The sequence below is a fragment of the Notamacropus eugenii genome, chromosome 1 (assembly GCF_028372415.1).
Source record: "Notamacropus eugenii isolate mMacEug1 chromosome 1, mMacEug1.pri_v2, whole genome shotgun sequence".
Lineage (NCBI taxonomy): Eukaryota > Metazoa > Chordata > Mammalia > Diprotodontia > Macropodidae > Notamacropus > Notamacropus eugenii.
In genome coordinates, this window is record NC_092872.1 from 573,578,819 (window position 1) to 573,600,993 (window position 22,175).

The window sequence follows — 22,175 nt, forward strand, 5'->3', positions numbered from 1 at the left end:
GCTGATGTGATACTGCTGAGAAGTTTAAATGATCTAAACCTCTCACATTTGCATCACTAGTTTTCTGGCTAAGGAGTGGATATATTATGAATTTGTATTTTATTGTGATCTTTTTTGGTTTATGTTCATGTGAACATAAACATAAAAAAGGGACGTGTCCCATGAAATGAAGTTTCTTTTTTCTTTGAATATCCAATAATATCCAACTCCATGAAGGATTTAATATTCCTCTCTAAGAATTATCAAAGATGTTGTTCCATTAAGATGTAATTTCTTTATTCAGTCTCATTTCACTTGAGAATGTCAATATCTGTGTACCATAATTCCTTTAGTAGTATGTCAACTTATTATTATCCAAAGACCTCATATTGATGTACCAACACTCTAGTTAATATTCATAGATTGTCTAAATTTTAGTTTTTTAGTGATGCCTTATATTTAAATTTCTACTATTTTGCTATTATCTCTGAAGAGGCAAAAAAGGAACTATACTGACTGAGGATTGTTTTTGAGTTTTCTTTACTTTGTCAATGATTGGATCAGAAGGTTTCAATTCATATTTTGCTTACTGCTCATGCTGCCTTAGCGGTAAACTTAGCCTCTTTCAGCCCTAATTCCTTTACTTTTAAAAATTAGGAAAATAATACACGACCTGTCTCCAAATGTACTAGCACCTAGATGTCACAGTGGATGGAGTGCTGGACCTGAAATAAAGATGACTAAGCTTCCCAAATTCAAATCCAGCCTCAACACTTACTAACTGTGTGACCTTGGAAAAGTCATTTATCTCCAATGCCTCAGTTTTCTCATCTGCAAATAAGCTGGAGAAGGAAATGGCAAATCATTTCATCTTTGCCAACAAAACCCAAAAAATGCAGTCACAATGTCAGACATGACTGAAATCACTAAGCAACAAAACATCCAGAAGTATTTGTGAGGAAAGTATTCATAGACCTCAAAGCACTTTAGAAATGTGAACTGTTATGTATAACAATAATGGACACATTTGATTCCATAATAATCTTAAATCCTACTAAAAAATTGAATCCTAAGACAATATAGGACATGGTACAGGAAGAACAATAAATTTAAAAGAACACTAAACTGGGAACCAGAAAACCTGCTTTGCATCCCACGTTCCCCTGTGACCCATGGGGAAAACAATTTTTCCCTATTTTTCTTATCAGTTTTGTCATCTATAACATGATCGGGTGGGGTTTTATCCTTTAGGATTGCTTCTAGTTCTATAATCTTATCAGCTAGGTCCTATGAACTAAATTCATCTCTATTCACTGAATCTTTATTATGTACTTATTTTGTGTGGAACCCTGTGCTGGAGGCAAAGATAAATACAAAGATAAAGAAGGCATTGTGCCTTCCCTCAAGGAGTTTTTGATTTATAGGGGGAAATTAAGCATGCATATGGATAACTATACTACAAAATGGAATAGGATAAGGACATTAGGGAGATACAAACAAATTGTCATTTGAGATGTGATGATAGTAAAATCACTTTCATTTAAGTGAAATTTTACCTGGGTCTTAAAAGATGTATATCAGTTTATTTATGGAGTAATTAAAAGGAGTTCCTGCCAGATATGATTGGGTAATAGTTAACTCAATCTAGTATAGTGTATTTGGGAGCAGGAGATACTTTAAAACAAAGTGTCAAAGTTATGATGTCAGCAGATGGAGGAGGTCCTTGAATGATAAGCTCAGCAGCACAGACATTGTTCAGTAGGCTGTGAGGGAGGTACTGATGAATTCTGAACAGAGGAGTGACAAGATCAGACCTATGCTTCAGTATAATGAATCTTATAAAAAGCTCACATGGAAATTTTTTTTTAATTATCATAAAATTTAAGGACACTATTGTTTTCTCTCATTGTCCATGATTTGTAGATCTGAAATCCTTCATAAACCACTTTGGGTTACTTAAAAGACTTGGAAATTTGTTCATTTTTATTGATATCCACTGGAGTCAGTGAATTCGTCTATGACTGAAGAGAAATTATTCCTCTTGTTGCAACAGCAAAATGAGCACTAACAACTCTTTTCATCCATATTCTAAATATTTTGGGATTGTTGTATGAACATAGCTATGACTTTTAATTCTGTGATGGGTTAATGATACATACAGAATTCAAGGTCTAAACCATCAGTCTGTAGGTAATTAACACATGAGGGACAGAGTAAAAAAGATTTGAGTGAAGGACAGGTTAAAGTGGTGACCAGGATAAACATCTAGATTACTGGGCATTTCTTTTAGAGACTCTTCTATTTTTAGCTCCTTATTCAGCTAAACTGATATTGTTACTAATTGTTTTCTGATGACTTGGAACACATGAAGATTCATTTAGATGGAACTCTAATTTGTGGTCTGTGTCCAAGAATAATGTCTTTGAGGTTAATCAGATAACGTACTTGATGGTTGAGTCATGAGTGTATAGACAGTCAACTCTTAATTATCCATGAATGGATCTGCTCTCACAAATCTTTTAAGCTCTCACCAGTGAATTTAAGAGGTTGACTGGTTGGATTTGAACTTCTTTTCTGTGATGACTTTGAAGTTTGTTTGTACTACTGTACATTTCCTAAGGAAAATTCTATTTATGTCAATGCCACTGAAAAAGGACATTCTAGTTTTTAGTTTATTCATAAAATTAGAAAATACCTTGTTACCTTCCTGAATTTATGTTTGTTGCTACAATTTTCTTTTTTGAGCCAGATGGAGCTAAATAAAGCTTTAGATAGCCCAAGTGGCCTTCAGTGTTATTTAGGGAAGCAATAAAAATGGTAGATATGGTACAAAACATGAAATCTGGAAGACCTAATTTGGATTTCTGCCTGCAACATTTACTACCTCTGTAATTCTGGGCAGTCTCAGTTTCCTGATCTGCCAAGTGGGGAAATATTAAACCTACCTCATATGGTGAGGAACAAATGAAATAATGTGTGTAAGGCACTTCACAAATTTTCCAGTGTAATAGAAATATTAGTTATTATTAAGTTTGACCAACAGTAAGACCACAAACTCTACGTATACATTTTATGCCCAGATTCAATTATTAACATGTGTCCTTCCCTATGAGTTACAGATACTTTCTGATATTGCTTTTGCTATCAAACCATGATTTTTGAATACAGATAAATATACTTATTCATTCTCTACAGGCATCTAAAAATCAATGAGAACATACAGACAATATTCAGGATTTCAAGACTTGGAGTCTGGGAGTACAGGGTACTGAACTAGAGATCCAGAGATCTCGAAACATGAATTTCATATTATGCCTAGAACAGGACAGGCAGAGGCAGATTAACAATGGGTAAAATAAGTATTATCTTGTCTCCATGTTGTGATACTATTGCATAAACAATTGCATAACTCTGAAAAGAGTAAAAATGGTCATTTAAATTATTTTTAATGAGAAGAGAATAGAGAGCCAAGATTTTTTTTAAAAAATAGCTAATAAAAATAATTGACTAATAGTCAATGCTGTATAAATGCAGAACTAAAATAATTTGAAATGTGGGCAATCCCATTTTCCAAAAAAGGAAACATACATGAGGAGGAAACAGTTTAAATCGAAACAAACCTCAAGCTCTAGTTGAAACAGAGATTAAAGTTTGGCTGAATTAATCAAAGTATACTTTCTTGATCTCAAGAAATGATATTTTCATGGTTTTCAATCTTAACCAGGCTCCATTTGGAATATTGTGTTCAGCTGTGGATATCACACTTTAAGAAGTACATTAACGAATTGGAGTTTGTCCAAAGGAGGGCAATCAGAGTGGTAAGGAATGCTGAAAATATTTCATGAGGACTAGGGAAAGGGACTGGGTCTATTCAATTTCAGGTGATCCTCATAAATCTTGGGGCAGTGGTGGTGGGGAAACTTCATTTAAGCCTGTCATCCCCTCAAGCTGTCATACTATAAATCTCTTTCTTTTCATTGCCATTTTCAACCTCTTAAATTCTTTGACTTCTTTCAAGTCACAAATAAAGTAACACCTTCTGAAAAAACTTTTCCTAATCTTTCTTAATTAGTGCCTTCCCTCTGTCATTATCTCCAATTAATATAACTTATTTGTGACTATGTATATTTTATATATAGACTTTTTATGTATAGCTATATAAATAATTTATATATTATATATTTTTATATAATTTATAATTATATAATACAATTATGTTATAATTTATAGGGCAACTAGGTGGTGCAGTGGATAGAGCTCCAGACCTAGAGACAGGAAGATTCATCTTCTGAAAGTTCAAATCTGACCTCAGACACTTACTAGCTGTGTGACCCCAAGCAAGTCAATTAACTCTGTTTTGCCTTAGTTTCCTCATCTGTAAAATGAGCTGGAGAAGGAAATGGAAAAACCATTCCATTATCTTTGTCAATAAAACCCCAAATGGGGTCACCAAGAGTTAGACATGATTCAAAATGGCTGAAAAATCACAATGCCACATTTAAATTGTATATGCCTTGTTTGTACATAGCTGTTTATTATTTTCCCCGTTAACCTGAACTCCTGGAGAGCAAGGGGTGTCTTTTGTTTATCTTTGTGTCTCCCTTATTTAGTATAGTGCCTGGCAGATTTTAGACTTTTAATGTAGTGGTTATCTTATTGAAGACTACCATGTTACCAGCATTCCAGGAAAGTATATGTCATTTTCCTACTAAAATCATGAACGCACTCAATCTGTGACTCTATACTTTCATTTGCCTGGTCATGACTCATATACAAGCTGTTGCTTGCTGTTATGACTTAAGCTCTTTAAGGCCTTTTGTATTTGTATCTCTAGTACTTAACACAGGACCTGGCACACAATAAGCATTTAGTAAATATAGTTATATGTGATACAGTTGATAAAGTGATCAATCTGGAGTCAGCAATTCCTGAGTATGAATCTAGCCTCAGACACTTAACCCTTTAATCTCTGTCTGCCTTAATTACTTCATCTGTAAAATGGGCATAATAGTAGTACCCACTTCCCAAATCTGTCAACAGAATAAAGTAAGATGTATTTACAAAGTGCTGAGCAAAAAAAAAATATAAAGCAATATATATGTTACCAATTATTATTCAACATTTTATTCATTCATTCATGAATGTATGTATATATTCATCAAGACAGAAGGTGAAATATATAAGACAATGGGGAAATGGTCAGTAAACGGGAATAAAGGTATACTAGAGAAGTGATAAAGGACTTCAATTATCTATACATTTGCTAGAGTGTTTCACTTAACATTTGTTTACATTTTTGCCTCAGTTTCCTCAAATATAAAAATAGAGATCATAAAAGAACCTCCTCCTCATGATTGTTGTGAGTCTCTAACAAGATACTTATATGTACTTAGTACTGGGTACTGACACATAGTAGGCATTATAGAAATGTTAATTATCATTATTATTAATTGTTGTTGTTGACATTAAATATATATTAAGCCTGTCTTAATAATTCTTCAAAACCTCCCTTCAAAAATTTGGAGGAATCCAGACAATGAATTTACTGTTTTAGAATCAAGAATTCTAACCAACAAGAAGGAGCTTTATACTGAAGCAAAATCAATGGGATTCTTGGGGGAAATGACCATTTTATCTTAGAACTAATGATACAGAAAAAGAAGAAATCCAGGCCTAGATTATCTGCATCCAAGATTTGGTAAGATAAAATTTCAGAGATTGGAAAAGAGATGAGAAGGTACCCGTAAAGTACTATTATGTAGAAGTCAAGACAAAAGCAAAGGAAGCTATTTAAGAATGATATAATGAAGACAAAAACAGATGCCATTTCAGTAGAGCAGAGAAAGGGTAGTGATGTAAAAAGACTGATTTGATGGCACATGAAACTAATCAACCATTTTATATTTTTAAAGACACTAAACCAGTCATAGTTTTCACAGCTTTCAAAGATTTTAATAGTGTTGTTTTTATTATATAAATTGATCTCCTGTTTCTGTTCATTTCATTCTTCATTACTTTGTAAAAGTCTTAAAAATTATAACTTTTTTATCATATCAATGTTATAGTATTTTTATTTCTGTTTATGTCACTCTTCATCAGTTCGTGTGTCTTTCCACGTCTTTTGAAATCATCTATTTCCTCATTTCTCATGGAACATTACTACTCTCATTAATTCATATGCCACAATTTATTCAGACGCTAACAAAGCCAATGCAACTAGGAAGAAGAAAGAAAGTACTGACTGGGAAAACAAATCTTTGAATCAAAAATTCCTGATAAGATTTTGGTGAAAAGTGAATGCAAGAAAAAAGGAAGATAGAAAGGAAGAGAGAAGGAAGGAAGGAAGGAAGGAAGGAAGGAAGGAAGGAAGGAAGGAAGGAAGGAAGGAAGGAAGGAAGGAAGGAAGGGAGAAAGGGAGGGAGGGAGGGAGAAAGGGAGGGAGGGAGGAAGAGGAAGAAACAAAGAATCAAAAATTGTCATCAAAAATGCTATAATTCTGCCAAAATCATGCTTTGCACTCTGTGAATTGCATTCTGTGAACAGGCTTCATTATCACTTGTTACTGTCCTTTGTAATTGAAGAAAACCACAACGACATCAAAATATTGGGGTCAATGTAGAGTGTGTCCAGCTGCAACTGATAAAACCAAAATGAGCTTGGAAGACTATCACAGGTCAGGCATAAATAGTCCGTGTTGACATTTGGAAAAGAGATACTCGTATTTTTCTGGAGTGATCTCAAGGATATGCCATGTTGAAATTGACATAGTTTTTTAATCAAATCTAATGGTCAACAAGCTTGTATGCTTCCCAAAAGGAGTGGCAGGCTCATGACAATGCAGTTACCACTTTGAGGAAAGTGCCATGCTACCATCATCAGTGAATATGCTGCCACCCTGACAAACCCTGATAAGATCGAAGAAAAATTTTGCAAGGACCTGGAAGCCCTCACCATCAATATGTCAAAAGAGGATAAGCTTATAATTCTGGGTGACTTTAACACCAGAGTAAGCACAGACTGCCAGTCATGGCAGGGAGTCTTTGGGAGGAATGGAGTCATTAAGCAGTCCTAATAGGCCTCATTTTCCAGAGTGAAACATATCTCTTTTCAGCTAGTTTCTTTTTTTTCCCTGAAGGTTTCCCAGGTTTGCTATTTTCCAGTAGCTTTGCACCACACACAGAGATGTGAAAAATTGTTTTGTTCAGGATCTGCACCTTCAGTTTTTGTTCTATGGTATCTTTCTAAAATAATAAATATATTATTGAATTTGAGGTAAAGTTCTGCCTTTGAAGCACACAAGTTGTATGTCTATGGATGAATCATTTAATATCTTAGTTCACTAAGGAACTTGCTAAGATTGTTAGTTACAGAGAACTCAGCTTGAATTTATAGAAACATTTTGATCACCTGGGATATGCCAGCGATGTCAATTAAAACAAATGTCCATCCATTTTTCCATCTCTTAATAATTTAATCTACTGCATGATTATAGAAGTTAAAGTCCTTTCCTTAAAAGTTTCCCCAAAACATACCAAATAATTTCTCTTAAAGTGATGATTGCTATGGGACATAAACTCTAAGATTTTTTTTTAATTTTCCCCCATATAAAAGGATTAAACTTATGTGGAATACTAATTAAACAGCAGTTATCATTTTTGGATTAAGAGATTTAAAAATATCATTGATTAACATTAATTCAGGTTGTAGAACCAAATATTTAAAATGGAAATGGAAATTATTGGTCCTCTGGTCCAACCCCCTCATTCCATTAGTGAAAGAACTGAGGTAAAAACACTTGCCCAAGGTCATGCAAATAACAAATTACAAAATCAGAATCTAAGTCCTCTTCCTCTAACTCTAGTATTTTCCCTCACTGTCAGTTAAAACAAAGTGAATAATTTTTTTTGCAATTTCACTCTTTTTATTAAAAGATCTATTCCTTACAGGCACCTTATTTTAGAAGAGACTGGTTACAGTAATATGGAAGGAAATATATTTTCCTTAAAATAATATACAAATATGTACAGGAGGCATATTTTCAGACAAAATCCCAAACACACTTTCTGATAAAGATTATAGGTAGATAGATAGACAGACAGACAGACAGACAGACAGACAGACAGACAGACAGATAGATAGATAGATAGATAGATAGATAGATAGATAGATAGATAGATAGATAGATAGACAGACAGATGGTTTCCTTACCTCCTGAGTTTATGTGTGAAGTATTAAAACTTTTAAAATTCCCGTTTCAGACTTTAGTCATTTCTTCAATCAGCTATCATTCAATTGACACAATGTGTAGGAAATTGTTTCTTAGTTTACATTGATTTGCATCCCCTACAGATCAAAACTAGTTAAAATGGTGAGAATTCTACAATAATACAATTAAGAAAACTCATATCTGACACTGGCTGATGAGGAAATAATCTTTTTTATTTTCCCCACAGCCATCTAAAGTTATTGCTCTGTGAAAACAACATTCACATGAAGCTGGGAAGTTAGTTTTTGTACATGGTGCTAGCATGCATCTCCCAAACATACACATTGTCTGGAAACAAGCGTATTCCTTTGCCAGTTGTGTGTGGGTAGAGCAGGAAAAAAGAATTGAAAGGTGATCCTGAAAAAGGCATTTTTACAAGATGAGTAAGAGATGACACAATAGGAAACACTGATTTATAGAGTATTTGCAAAGTTTTGAGATTTGAGTTCTCAATAAGACTACTGAGGGGTATTAGAGACATTATTTTATCAACTTTACAGATGAGATTTAGGCTTGAAGGAAATTTCCCATGTAATGCAGCTCATTGGTAGCAACTGCAAAACTAGAACTCAGATTTTCCTGGCTGTAGGTTCTGCTAGAAATCTACTGTGCCGGATTACTTCTTGTTTGAAGAAGGCCCTACAAAAACAACTCCCAACATACCTTCTGAAAGTAGGAACTAACTTCCTTCGTCTTTTATTTCTGAGGATCCCATTTTCAAAGAAAAACAAAACTTGAGAAGTAGAAAGATACCAATGGCCCACTGCCTGATACATGAATATTGTCTATAATTTTCTGACCAATGGCTACATCATTTCTTCTTTAATATCTCCAAAGAAATGGAGACTTCATTATCTCACAAGTCATATGATTGCACTTCTGGACAACAACAGTTACTGAGCAGAAAAGAGAAGTAAATAATGAGGAAAAAAAGGAAGATAATGAAGAAATGGAAGAAAAGGGAAGAATGAAGGGATGGAGGAATAATAAAAGAAAAAAGAAAAGAAGAAAGAAAGGTGAGAGGAATGGAGAGGGAGGAAGGAGGGAATGAGAAAAGGAAGGAATGAAAAAGGCAGGTAAGGGTTCTATGAAGGAAGGAAGGAGAAGGGAAGGGAGGGAGGAAGAAGGCAGGAAGAATAGAACTGTATAGGTCAGACTGGCCGTGAACAAAAATTTCAACACTAAAGTACCACAAAATCTAAATTTCTATTATATAATTTCATCTATTAATTCATAGCCATTTCATAATGTAAAATAGTCATTCATAGTAAGAAAAACTCTACTATCTGGAAGTCAGGACACCTGAGTATAAGGCCCATCTGTGCCACTTAATGCACATGTAACATTGTTACATTGAAGAAGATACAATTTAAAGAATGCAATTTCTTCTTTCAAATAAGGTCTCATTAGATCAGGGGTGGGGACCTGTAGCCTCAAGGCCATATGTTTGGATTCAGTCAAAGGGTCACACTTGAGGACCTAGAGGGCCATATGTGGCCTTGAGCCTGCAGGTTCCCAACCCTTGAACTAGATGATCTTGCAAAACCTCTTCTAGCTCTAAAGTTTATAAGTTCATGGACTGTATGTATATATGTGTGTGTGTATGTGTGGATATATGTATATATATAGATATGGATATAGATATATGTGCACACATTATATTTTATTCTTATTATAGTTTTCTTTACTATAGTTTTCATTTTTATAGCTTTTTATTTATAGTTTTCTTCTAATCTCTCCACTTTGGATTAGATACTCTTCATAGCTGCCAAAAGTATCTTCTTAATATCTTCTTAATTAATTCTTAATTCCACGTGGGAAGAGACTATGCTTAATTGCCTATGCAATAGCATGCTGAGAAATGTTTAATAGCTAGTTCTCTGGGGCTGAGGAGTGGGACAGAACAATGATATTTGTGATATACTTTAAGTTTAATTTGACATTGTCTCCATCACTTTCTCAAATTTTAGTTTAGATGTAAATCAAGCCCTAATTTGCAGCATTTACCACTTTCTGAATTGTAAATCCTCACTTTGAAAATTTAACAATTGATTCTCACAAGCTAATCTGATCTGACTTCATCACACTCCTGCCACTACAGAGTCTAGCATGGGACCAAATACATTGAAGGTTCCAAGGAGATATCATCTGATTCGCTGCTTGAATTTGCAATGAATTTCTGATCCATTTTGTGTAGATTTGATTAATTCTTGTGCAGTAAGGGTTTGAGAACTCTGCCATACTGAGATAGTTAGTTCAGAGAGACAAATATTCCATCTCACACCTGAGCATGATTTTTGAAATAGAAGTCTGATTTATGTCACAATTGGGAGTTCTTAAAAGGATACAGATTCTAAATGACATTAAAAGAGTAAAGACTATTTGAGTTTCGTAGTACCTGCATCAGAGAGACAGCATTACTAGCTTTACCTGAAATGTAATAAGATGGCCTGGGAAGGATCAACAATACAGTAAAACTAAGCAAAAGTAGAGACTGAAAGAAAAGGAATTTTAAAAGCTTAGCGGTAGTAGAAGAAGAAGTCCATGGTGAGCTTTTAAAAGCAGAAAACTGGGGATGAAACTATTGATTATACCAATATTTTCAAGTACTTAATGAAGACTCCTAACAGTCTGCCCTTTTCCCAACTTCTTCTCCCCATACCTATCAAATAACAGATATTATAATACACTATTTGATTCTTTTACTTAAATATTTTCCATTTCTTGATTTTTGTCTTGAAATATAAGAGCTCCAAACCTTAGATTCAATGTACAGGTTTTTCTAAATTGGGAACTCTGAGCTATGATCTCTATAATAGCAAGATTTCACTTCACATTATTGCCACAAAATCTAGAAAAGGACCCTGTGGACTTGCAGGCAATTATTTTGATCTAGCCTAATAAATGGAAGAAAGGGACTGAGAGGTCTGGAAAGGTTTTTGTTCCAGCCCTCTGCAACATGAATAATGGAGCAGGAAAATGAGATAACACTCAGCCAACTCTAAACTCTTTTATTAGAACTGTCACTCTGCTACGAGATATTCCCCTCAGTTCATTTTCTGTTTCTGGAAGTTTAAATACTGCACTAAGTTGCTTTTTTCTTCATTTTTTTGTTTCAGTTTAACATAAGGTGGATTTCTTCTATTATTGCTCAAGCATCAATTTTAATAGCATTTATATTTTAGTAATTAATTATTTCATGCACTATTATTTTAAAAAATCTGTACTTGTATCTATTCGTAAAAGAAGACAAATGATTTTACATTTGGTGTATTCTGTTTGTAACTGTGCTTGGCACTGTTATTGTTTTTTCTAATTTTCATTTTCGGAATTGACCAAATTGGTCAATTAGAATGTTGATTTTTGGTAAATAAATATATTTTGAAATTATGGACAAATATCAATTGTGAAAAGATGAATCAAGAAAGACTATTGGACAGAAAAGGCTAAATTTCTCCTAACTCCTACCTGGAGGGGACAGCTCTCAGAGTCCAAGTTCCTAGGGAATCAAAGAGAAGAGATTTCTGTCAATTGCAGACAAAAACCCATAGCCTTAGTTGAAAGAACACAACAGCAAGAAAATAGAAAGTAGCACAGTTAAAACTCTGTCTGAAGAAAAAGTAGTACCACTCCGCTGAGTAAACCCAGGGAGTGCTGTGGATAAATAGATCCATCGTAGACACAATACCCTGAAAAATGCCCAATAGCAGGTAGGTAGATTTTCAGCAAGAATATTTACATGTTTGAAACTGTAAAACTAAAAATCCAGTCTTGATTTATTGATTATCTAGACTTATAAAAGTGACAGAGAAAATGCCAATGATACAAATTAGCTTAGAAGTATGTCTTCTCTACTTTTTTTGGAGAGTCAATTGTTAAACATTTGTCCCTAAACTGTTGCTCTGAGCTTATAAATCCATACTTATAAATCATCAATATAGAGAAGATAATTGAACCTATGGCACTTGATATGATCTCTCCAAGATTACAGAGATAAAAAGAAGAGGACTCAGCACCTAACCTTTGGTGACATCCACTCTTAGTGATTGGAGGTAGATAAACATACAGGTTGGAGGAGAATCAATACCAAAGTATGTCCCAGAAGCCAAGAGTGGAGATTTAATCTAGAACAGATGGTGAGTAATGGTGATAAATTTTGCAGATACATCAAAAGGGATGAAGACCGCTTTTAAAAAGTCATTAGATTCAACTTTTAAATTATTGTGCATAAAACTGGAGAGAGAATTGGTGGGTCAAAAAGCTGTACAGGAAGGGTTTAAGAAGTGACTGAGAAGGGAGGCAAAGTTTGTATAATCCACTCTCACAATCCTGCTTTCTAGTGGAAACTTTCATCCCCTGATATTACAACCTAGAAGAAAGTAAGCTCCTTTGCCTTCTCTTTCAGTGTTATTGTTCAGTAGATTTTATGTTCAGTCTGATTTTTCAGGACACCATTTGAGGTTTTCTTGTCATTTCCTTCTCAGGCTCATTTTGCAGATGAGGAAACTGAGGCAAAAAGGTTTGAGTGTCTTGGAAAGGCTCATATATAGTATCTGTAGCCAGATTTGAACTCAGGAAGATGAGTCAAGGCCAGAAGTCAATTCACTGCTTTTATTTTGGTAGAAGTGGAAACATCACATGTACATACACACACACACACACACACACACACACACACACACACACACACACTAAAGATTGCTTCTATTCTCCATACTTTCTAAAAGAGTGAGATCCCCAATCATTTATCACTTACTATTATCAGTCCTGGAAAAGAAAATATTGTATAAACTCTCACCTTTATTTATACCCTTCCTTATTTTGAGTTGTCATAGCAGCTTCCTAGAGTTTTCCCTCAGCCCATAGTCCTTCCCTGACTCCCAATCTTCTGTAACTGAAATTCTTCTCCCTTTTTTAGTGTTCTGTCCTAGCTTCCACTTCATTTGTTTCCTACATTCCTAGATACATCACCTTTCTCCTCTCTCTGCCAGCCAGGTGTCCTATTATTGTGTGGTGATTTAACAAAAAAAGCCCCATCAGTATTAATGTCTCTCCTGGGGAAAGGACATTTTCTTCCAGATTATAGGATTCTTTGAGAGGAAGTTACCCTACTTCCACCAAGATATCACACATTCAAGTATGTATAATCAAGGCCAATTCACCACCTGCTCACATGGTCACATTTAGATGATCACTGCAATTGTCATAATTTATAATCAGCCAATATAGCGAATATGTAGCTGCAGTTAAATTCTATGAATTGTTTTCTTCCCTTCCAGTGTCAGCTAATTGCTTCCATGCAAGGCAGCCCACATTCTATTAAGCCAGTGGAGTCATGGCCTAAAGGGAATGTGCTGAAGACAAGATATTTAAAATTCTCCCAAGGGAAAGGGCAGGAGCTCATTACTCAGGCCTTTAATCCTGAGACAGAACAGTGAGTATAGGGGTGAAGCCCTATACCAGCATAAAGATGACCTGGAGGACCCCACTGTTCTCATTATTCTATAACTGTAATGATACTGCATATTATCGAGGTTTTTTTCAGTGCAACTGTATTCAAAATTAAAATAATCGAACTATCCTGGAAAGGTGGAAGATCTTATATACATATATATATATACACATACATACATACATGTATATATATACATATATATACATGTATGTATGTATGTATGTATATGAATTTTGTTATCTGAGTATAGTCAAAGAGTTGGCTGCAATTTCCTCACAACTCCTACAAAGAAAGAATCCCAAAAGAGACATCTGTACCAGAATATCTGGTAAACAGAAAGAAAAGTATATATTTTCCAAACCCTCTCCTGGAAAACTAAATGTCACATTTGGAAAAGTCTTGTTCAAGTTTTCATTTTGGTTTTCAGTTCTCATGATTAGAATGACCTTTAATGAACTAGAACATGAATCATACCTGTCTCATGACAATTTTTAAACAAACACATCAGCCAGTCCTGCTAGAGACACACCATTCCCTAACATCAAAATATATGGCCCCACCTCCTCCTCTGCAGGCTAATCACCAATCTTGCCTCACTTTCAGCTTTCCTTCTCCTGTTCCCTGTCTAATACCCTGTAAGGGTACTTGGTTCCTGGCTGGGATAAGCCTCTCAAATAATTACCCTTTTTAATGAGATCAAACAGCTTAAAACTTCTGAAAGCCTTAATTCCCTGGAGTGGTTTGGATTTATCATCAAAGAATACTTGGCATATTGCATGACATTTAGAAAATATTTTTGTTTCCTGTTGCTTCTCCTCCCTGCCCCACCATTCTCTACTTTTTTAAAGATCGCTAGAGTTACAAGAGAATGCCAAGATCACTAAGACTATAATAAACATCTACAATCAATAAAGCTGACAATGAGATACTCTTGGCTTCACTTTCCCCCTAAGTATTGCACTTAGAGAAGGGAGCATCCTTCTCTCTTTATTTCAGATGTGAAATGGAAACAAATCTTTCACTCTTTTAAAAATAAAAGGATAAATTGTTTATGACCATATAAAGAAAAAAACTATTTCAATTAATAAGATATGAGTTGTGATAAAAAAGGAGGGTCTGTCATTTGTTAAGAGTAAGGAATAATTGATAACTTGATCCAAAGTTATTTTAAACAATGCAAAAAAGGAATGATCTGAAATGTACTGGTTGAATATTTTGTGGAGAACTTATGGGAAGATATGGATAAGAATGTCATTAAATGAGAGGTTGCAATCTACCCTAGTGAAGAGACTATCCAAATAAATGATTCAATAATTCAATTCAATTCCAGAAGCCTTAATTAAGGGCTTACTATGCCTCAGGCTCTATACTAGGTACTGAGAATATAAGGACAAAATTGGAGAATGGAAGAGGAAAGTACCTATTATGTGCCATGTATTGTGCTAAGCACTTTACAATTATTATCTCATTTGATCTTCACAACAACCCTATGAAGTGGGTGCTATTATAATGAAAAAAAAAACATGCCATTAAGAAACTTAGATCCAATATGAGGAGAATAAACTGTACACAAATTAGTAAATCCAGCATACGCACTAAGTAAATATAAAGAAATTTTGTATTTACTAATATTAATAATGGGGGTAAATTAGAAAAGATGTTGCATAGGAGTTGGTACTTAAGGTTATCTTTGAATGGAGTTAAGTATTTCAAGAGGGTGAGGTGAGAAAGGACACCATTTCAGATATAGTTAGTGTTCAGACATTTATTCAGGAAATAGGATGCCTATGATGGATAAAATCAAAGAGGTCAGCTCAGGGGGAATGTAGAGTATATAAGGTGGTTTTTGTTGTTCAGTCATTTCAGTCACGTCCAACACTTCATGACCCCATTTGGGTTTTTTTTGACAAAAATACTGGAGTGGTTTGTCATTTCCTTCTCTGGTTCATTTTACAGGTGAGGAAACTAAGGTAAAGAGTGTTAAGTTACTTGCCCAGGGTCTCACAGCTAGCACTTGTGTGAATCTAGGCCTTTCACTTTATCCACTATGCCCATCTTGCTGTCCTTCTGTAAGGGGAAGTTATATGTAGTTAGTGTAGAAAAAAAAGTCAAATCCAAATTATAAAGTTATTTAAATGGCTACTCCAAGAATTTGTACTTTATTCTAGAGATGATGGGGAGGCACAAAAGCTTCTTGAACTGGGCAGTGATGTGGTCATCTGGATGTAAAGATACACAGTAAATAAGCAAGGAAAAGGTTTGATCTGTCTTATATTGCAGATGAGGAAAATGAGTCCTAGAGGATTAAGGACTCAATAACAAACTCATAGGTATACAGTAAGTGGGAAACCAAGGTTCGTGCACTCCACATCTAAACTTTATTTCTCTGTACTACATTGTAACACCCATTAGCTGGGTATATTTTGTGTTTATCACTTTTAGGTGACTTTCTAAGTTTTTTTGATTATAATGAGAGCTCTTTTCTGCAATGCAATACAGAATAAAAAATGGAAAAGATCTGGGCAGGGGTTGCATTATTTAATTTTGCTTTGAGAAATGTTTTTTTTGGAGAGGGGAGAAACAGCATTTTAACTGTTTCACACATAACAACTATTGCAAGAAAAGCTACTGTAAACTCCCAAAACACCCAGCAAAATGAAACAATCAGAAAATGGGGAGAATCAATCAGATAATCCAAGCATTTGGAGAAGGAAGGTTCTGAGTCAGTTTCTATATGACACATTCTTCTAACTTCTACTGGATTCAGATCTCTTCCCTTGACTTGTAAATTTATGTGATCATAGATTTAGAGCCAGAATCTCTCATTTCATAGACAGGAAACCTGAGGCCTGGGGAGGAAAAGTGACTTTATCAAAGTATTACAGAATGCAAGTAGCAGACCTATGAGAGAAACACACCTTTTCTGACTCCAAATTGAGGGCCTTTTCTACTCCACTCCCTTGCACTGCCTTTTGGAACAAATTTAGTAAAAAGAACGTTTGTATAGTTTAAACACTGTTTCACCTTTGGCTCATTTGTGCCCTTGAAATTTTAATTACACCAAAATTCCATTATAACAAAGTAATCTGGATGCCTCAAGGAGTTATCCGTATGTATGCATGTCCAATTACATCAGGAAAAAATACATTTCCAATGAAAATGTCATATTAGATAATTAACAAAAAAAATTCTAAACCCATGAGAGTACTGTTATCCATTCCATATCAATGGGATTAGGGGTATGACACCCCAGTGATCTTGAAAATCTGGGCAAAATATTTTGGACCTCTCTTCATCCCAGAGAAAAATTTTAATTTTTTTGTTTTTCTTTTATGGGCTGTTTACAGTACCTTATTGTAAAATTTGGTTGATATTATACAATATTATACACATATTTTAAATATTTCTGAATTTCTAAAATATTTTTCTGTTTTATTTACTGGCTGTCATGTGTCATCTGCAGCTTCCACAAAACTCCCCCCAAAATTCCTACTTAATTTTTTATGCCAACCCATGATATACTGAAGCTACCATGGGGAAAGTTGCAGTGTGGAAAGGATAACTGTATAGATGATAAAGATATAGAATCTTTACATGCTGTTTTTTCCTGGTGTTTAACACTGGAAATGGAAGAGATAAATCATTTTTCTTTTTTTCCTTTTTTCTTTATTTTTTTAATATTTCTTGACTTGAATATATTCTAAACTATGAACTGTTGAAGAAGCAACTTGACATAATAGAGCATGTTTTTGTGTATCATGTTTTGATTTGTTATATGATTTCTTCCATTTATTTTAGTTCTACTACATAGCATGACTATAGTGAAAATGTACTCAGTAGGAAAGTATATGTAGAACCTATACAGAATTGTATGCGGTCATGGGGGGGGAGAGTAGTGGGGAGTAGGTGTGGGGGAGATAAAATCTTAATTTTATGGCAGTGATTGTAAAACATTAAAAATAATAATAAAAAGAAAAAAGAAAATATTAAAAAAAAAAAGAAAATGGACAGCACTACTGATTAGGAAGCCGAAGTTTGAGTCCTAAACATGCTGTTAATTTGTATGATGATAAGTAAGCACTTTCTTCTCAATGAACCTCCATTTCCTAATTTATTAAAGGAGGGAGCCAGAACAAAAGCAGAGGATATATTAGAGCTGAAAAAGTGTTTTGAAAACCTGGGATCCTTCATTCATTCAGCATTGACAGACGAATGGGACCTTAGAGATAATCTTGTATAAATCCCAGTATCTTTCAGGTAAAAAATCTGGGGCTCCAAATGTTCTCTGAATTGCCCAAGGCTCAACAGTTCATAGCATACCACTATAAATATGTAAGTCCAGTTCTTCAAATACTAGATCCAACATCTTACCATGTTGAGCCACAGAAATTTCAATCTCCAAATTTCATAGTCAGAGGGGTCCTCAGAAGACATCTAATGCAATCTGACCTTGATTTTTAAAAATAGTCTATGTAATCTCTAAAAAGTGATTATCCATTAAGGATGTGCTTAAAAATCTCCAATGAGGAGAAACTCCTTTCTTTCTAATATGGTTCACGTTATTTTAGGTTAGCTTTAAGTTAGAAAAAAAATTTCCTTCCACTAAATTTATATTTGCCTGTTTGCAAACATCCTGAGGACAGATAGGATGTGACTTAAAACAATCCCTTAAACATATCCAACATGTATGAAATTCAAACATGAAACTCTATCAAATTATTTAAAGAGAGACAAAAGTAGCATTGTGACATTCCCCTCTCCCATTATAAAAAGTTTGGCATGGGAACATGCATAGAAATCACATATGTATATGAAGAAATTAATAGGTGAGTGAACAAATACAAAAATGCTAAATGCTTACTGTGTCATGCAAAGTAATAAAAATTGGGACTACAAATAAAGCAAACAAGATGGTTCTTACCTTCAAGAAACTTACATTCTAAAGCAAAAGGGGAGACAAAGGGGAGCAAAAAGCAGAAGAAGGGCATGAAGAAGGGCAAAAAATTATTTTGAAATCATAGGAAAATGGAATGATGGTATCATACAAAATGAGCTGAAAACAATTCATATATTGAAAACTAGGGAGGTAGAGTACTGAGTTCATGGTTTGGAAATGTCTGGAAACATGTTTGAGCAAAACTTTGGTATGGAGACACATTTAATATAGCCACTTATAGCCAGTGTGCACATAGCAAACAGCAAACACATAAAAATTATGTGTGTTCGGGATACATGTGTGGAGGAGGAACTCACCCCTCCAGTTCTTTAAGAGCATTAAAGTTTTTTGTTTGTTTGTTTTTGTTTTTGTTTTTTAGCAACATCACCATCATACTCTTAATGAACCTGGTCCCCACTGGCTTCATATTACATACAGTTTATATAGTGTTGGTTGGATGTCTTGTGGCATAGAGTAACTGGTGCTTAATAAATGATTACTGATCAATAGATTGATGTACTCTCTGCTAGGCAGTATTCAGCTAATCTCATGGTGTTGCTCCAGTGGGTGAGTGGTCATGCACCTTGATTCCATTTTCTGATTTCATCTGCGGTTTTCAGTTAAGGTGATACTTGTCTGCATAAGAAAAGGATTGGGCTCTGCATTGTCTCTTTTAACTTAGAGATTTAAGTTTCAGATCTTTTATTGAGGAAGGCACACCCATCCACACTCAATATCAGAAAGTTATTTTTTCCATAAAGATAACAATTTGTCACTACATAGAGCTATAAGATAACAGATTGATAAAGGGAAAACAGAGAAAACAAATCTCTGAAAGAAATCTCAAAGGATATCTAGTCCAACCCAAACATTTTACTCATGGCAATATAGAATATGGGTGTATGATGCAATGCATATGTAATATTACTCAGATACAATTGGGAACAGTTACACCAACCTCAATCCCTCTGGAATTAGTTGTTTTCCTCTGTCCTTGCCTCTCTGTCTCTTTCTATCTCTATGTATACGTATGTGTGTGTTTCTGTCTCTGTCTCTGTCCGTCTCTTTCACAATACACACACACACACGTACATACACACACATGCCAAAGCATTCAAGTATTGAATTGCAGGGTATGCTATGAGATATTCACAGAATTTATCAAAGTTGTAGAATCTCTCTCCCTCTAACCTGCTCTACCTGAGAAAATTGTGTTTGTTATGGACTAAGTTCCCATCTCCATATCAAGAAAAAAGTACATTGGCTTAGGCAAAATCACTGTTAATGGCCATATAATTTGTTAGCATTGACAAGTAACATAGAAACTCACATAATAATTTTTACAAGCTATAGAATGTTAGGTTAAGGCTCACAACCAGGTATCCTTTTTTCCTCCCCTTCTACCCTTTTCTCCTAGATAATGAGTGGGGAGGAATTATATTTCCTGTGTGAAGAAAGCTGCCTAGTTCTATTCTTGGAAAGCAGAGAGGAGAACAAAGTGGATCAAACACTGAAAATATAAAAGTCAGGAAGACCGAGATGCAAATCCTATACATTGTGACACTAAATCACTTAACACACTGTGCCTCAGTTTCCTTATTTGTCAATTCAGTGGCTCTTATAATCATTTTCACCTCTAAAGCTAGGATTGTATGAGTATACTTGATCTGCTAGTCTAGTCTGTTATCATCTGTATTTCTCTTTTCTTCTATGTGTACAACTTCCCTTCTTTCATATATTCATCTGCTTACATCAGATTTCTGCTTCACCTTATAGAAGAGTGATACAAAAAACAGGTGGAGGTCCCTACCTCAGATTCATTGGAAACTTCAAGTAAATTGAACTCTCCTAAAGATCTGTAAATAGTCTAGCCAAAAGATTATCAACACAGAAATGTCCTTCAAAATCTCTGTGAACATGAGGAGTTCCTCAAGATCAATGTCCAAAGAGGTATTCCTGAACCTGCCTGACTCTTGGTCATGTGAGGTCACTTAAATACCAGAAAACAAAACGCCAGAAAAATTAAGTGATTTTTTCAAGGCCAGCTCATTTGTGAGTTACTTTTCTCTCCAGGAGGAGAGTCCTGCTAACCTCCAAGAGAGTCTTTGATTTTTTTTTTAATTGAACTTGCAATAAAGCTTGCAGAAATTTAATATGCCTTTGAATGAAATTCTTCCTGGTCATCAGCTATGTTTTTTTATGGGAGTCTTTTTAGTTTGGGTTAAAATTTACCATTCAGATTCTATCAATATGAATACCCAGTTTTCATTACACACACACAAACATCTTTACACATATATATGTATGTATATGTATGTGCATATGTATGTGTATATATGCATATGTATGTGTGTGTGTGTGTGGAGAGAGGCAGAGACAGACAGAGAGAAAGGAAAATATTGATCATTCGGAATTTCTCTTTGATTTCAAATATGAGAAAATAACTGAATTTATTACCATATTAACATAAAATAGTAAAAAATGAGAGCCTCGAGAATCCAGATAGTATACTCCTTCCCAAAGAATGATATTTTCAACATCAGTCCCTTAGTATTCTGGGATCTCTGTCCATGGTGAAGGGGGAGTATCTCAAAGTTTATATCTTCCCCTAGAAGTGTGCCTTGCCATGTACCTACTCCTCTGTCTCTCCCCCCAAAAATCTTAAGATACATTTTGTACTGGTTGCTTCAGGAGAGTTTGTTATGCTTCTCCAAGTCATAAAAATTCCCATTTATAGATCTTCAAGAACAGAAACATTATCCAGGAGGAGATGAAGTGACAATCATTGAAGAGGTCAAGGAGAATGCAGGCTGAGAAAAAACCTTGAGATGTAGTAAAATTAAGAGATCATGAAAAGTCTCAGTCAAGTAATAGAGATTGCAGCCACTCTATGGAGGGTCATGAGTACATGAAAAAGTAAGCTAAGAGTCAAAGAGTATAGACAATCTTTTTACATGTTTTTTCTCTGAGATGAATATGATATATAATAACCAAGGAACAACAAGGTCAAGAAAAGAGTTCTTTCTTCTGTTGTTTGTTTATTTTATTTTTTAAAGGAAAAAATATTTCTAAAATTTGGCCACAATAAAAAGCCAAAACAGCTGTGCTACTCTGTTATTTTTATTATATTTTATCTCTCATTATCAAAGCATCTATTTCATAAACCCTGTAATTGAAATTCACAAAGATAGCAAAGAAATGCTTTCAAAATACTAATCATAAGCCTTTGTAAATCCTTCTTAATTAATGTTTGATTTTTATCACAAGTTCAAAAAATCTTTTAATTACTTAATACAAAAAATTAAAGATAGCAATCTCCTTTGAGGGGAAAAAACCTCTTCCTCTTAATAATGCCCTTGACCCTTGGGATTGTATTTCCCCTATCATCCCGCATTTTTACTGCAATTCTTCCATGCATTTCATTTTTAAAATCTTTGTTTCATTGATAATTTTTAAGACCAAAATCATTTCACCACTGTCTTCAAGATAGAATCTCCCTTCTTGCACAGAAAAGTAATTAAGCAAAAACATCAAACCCA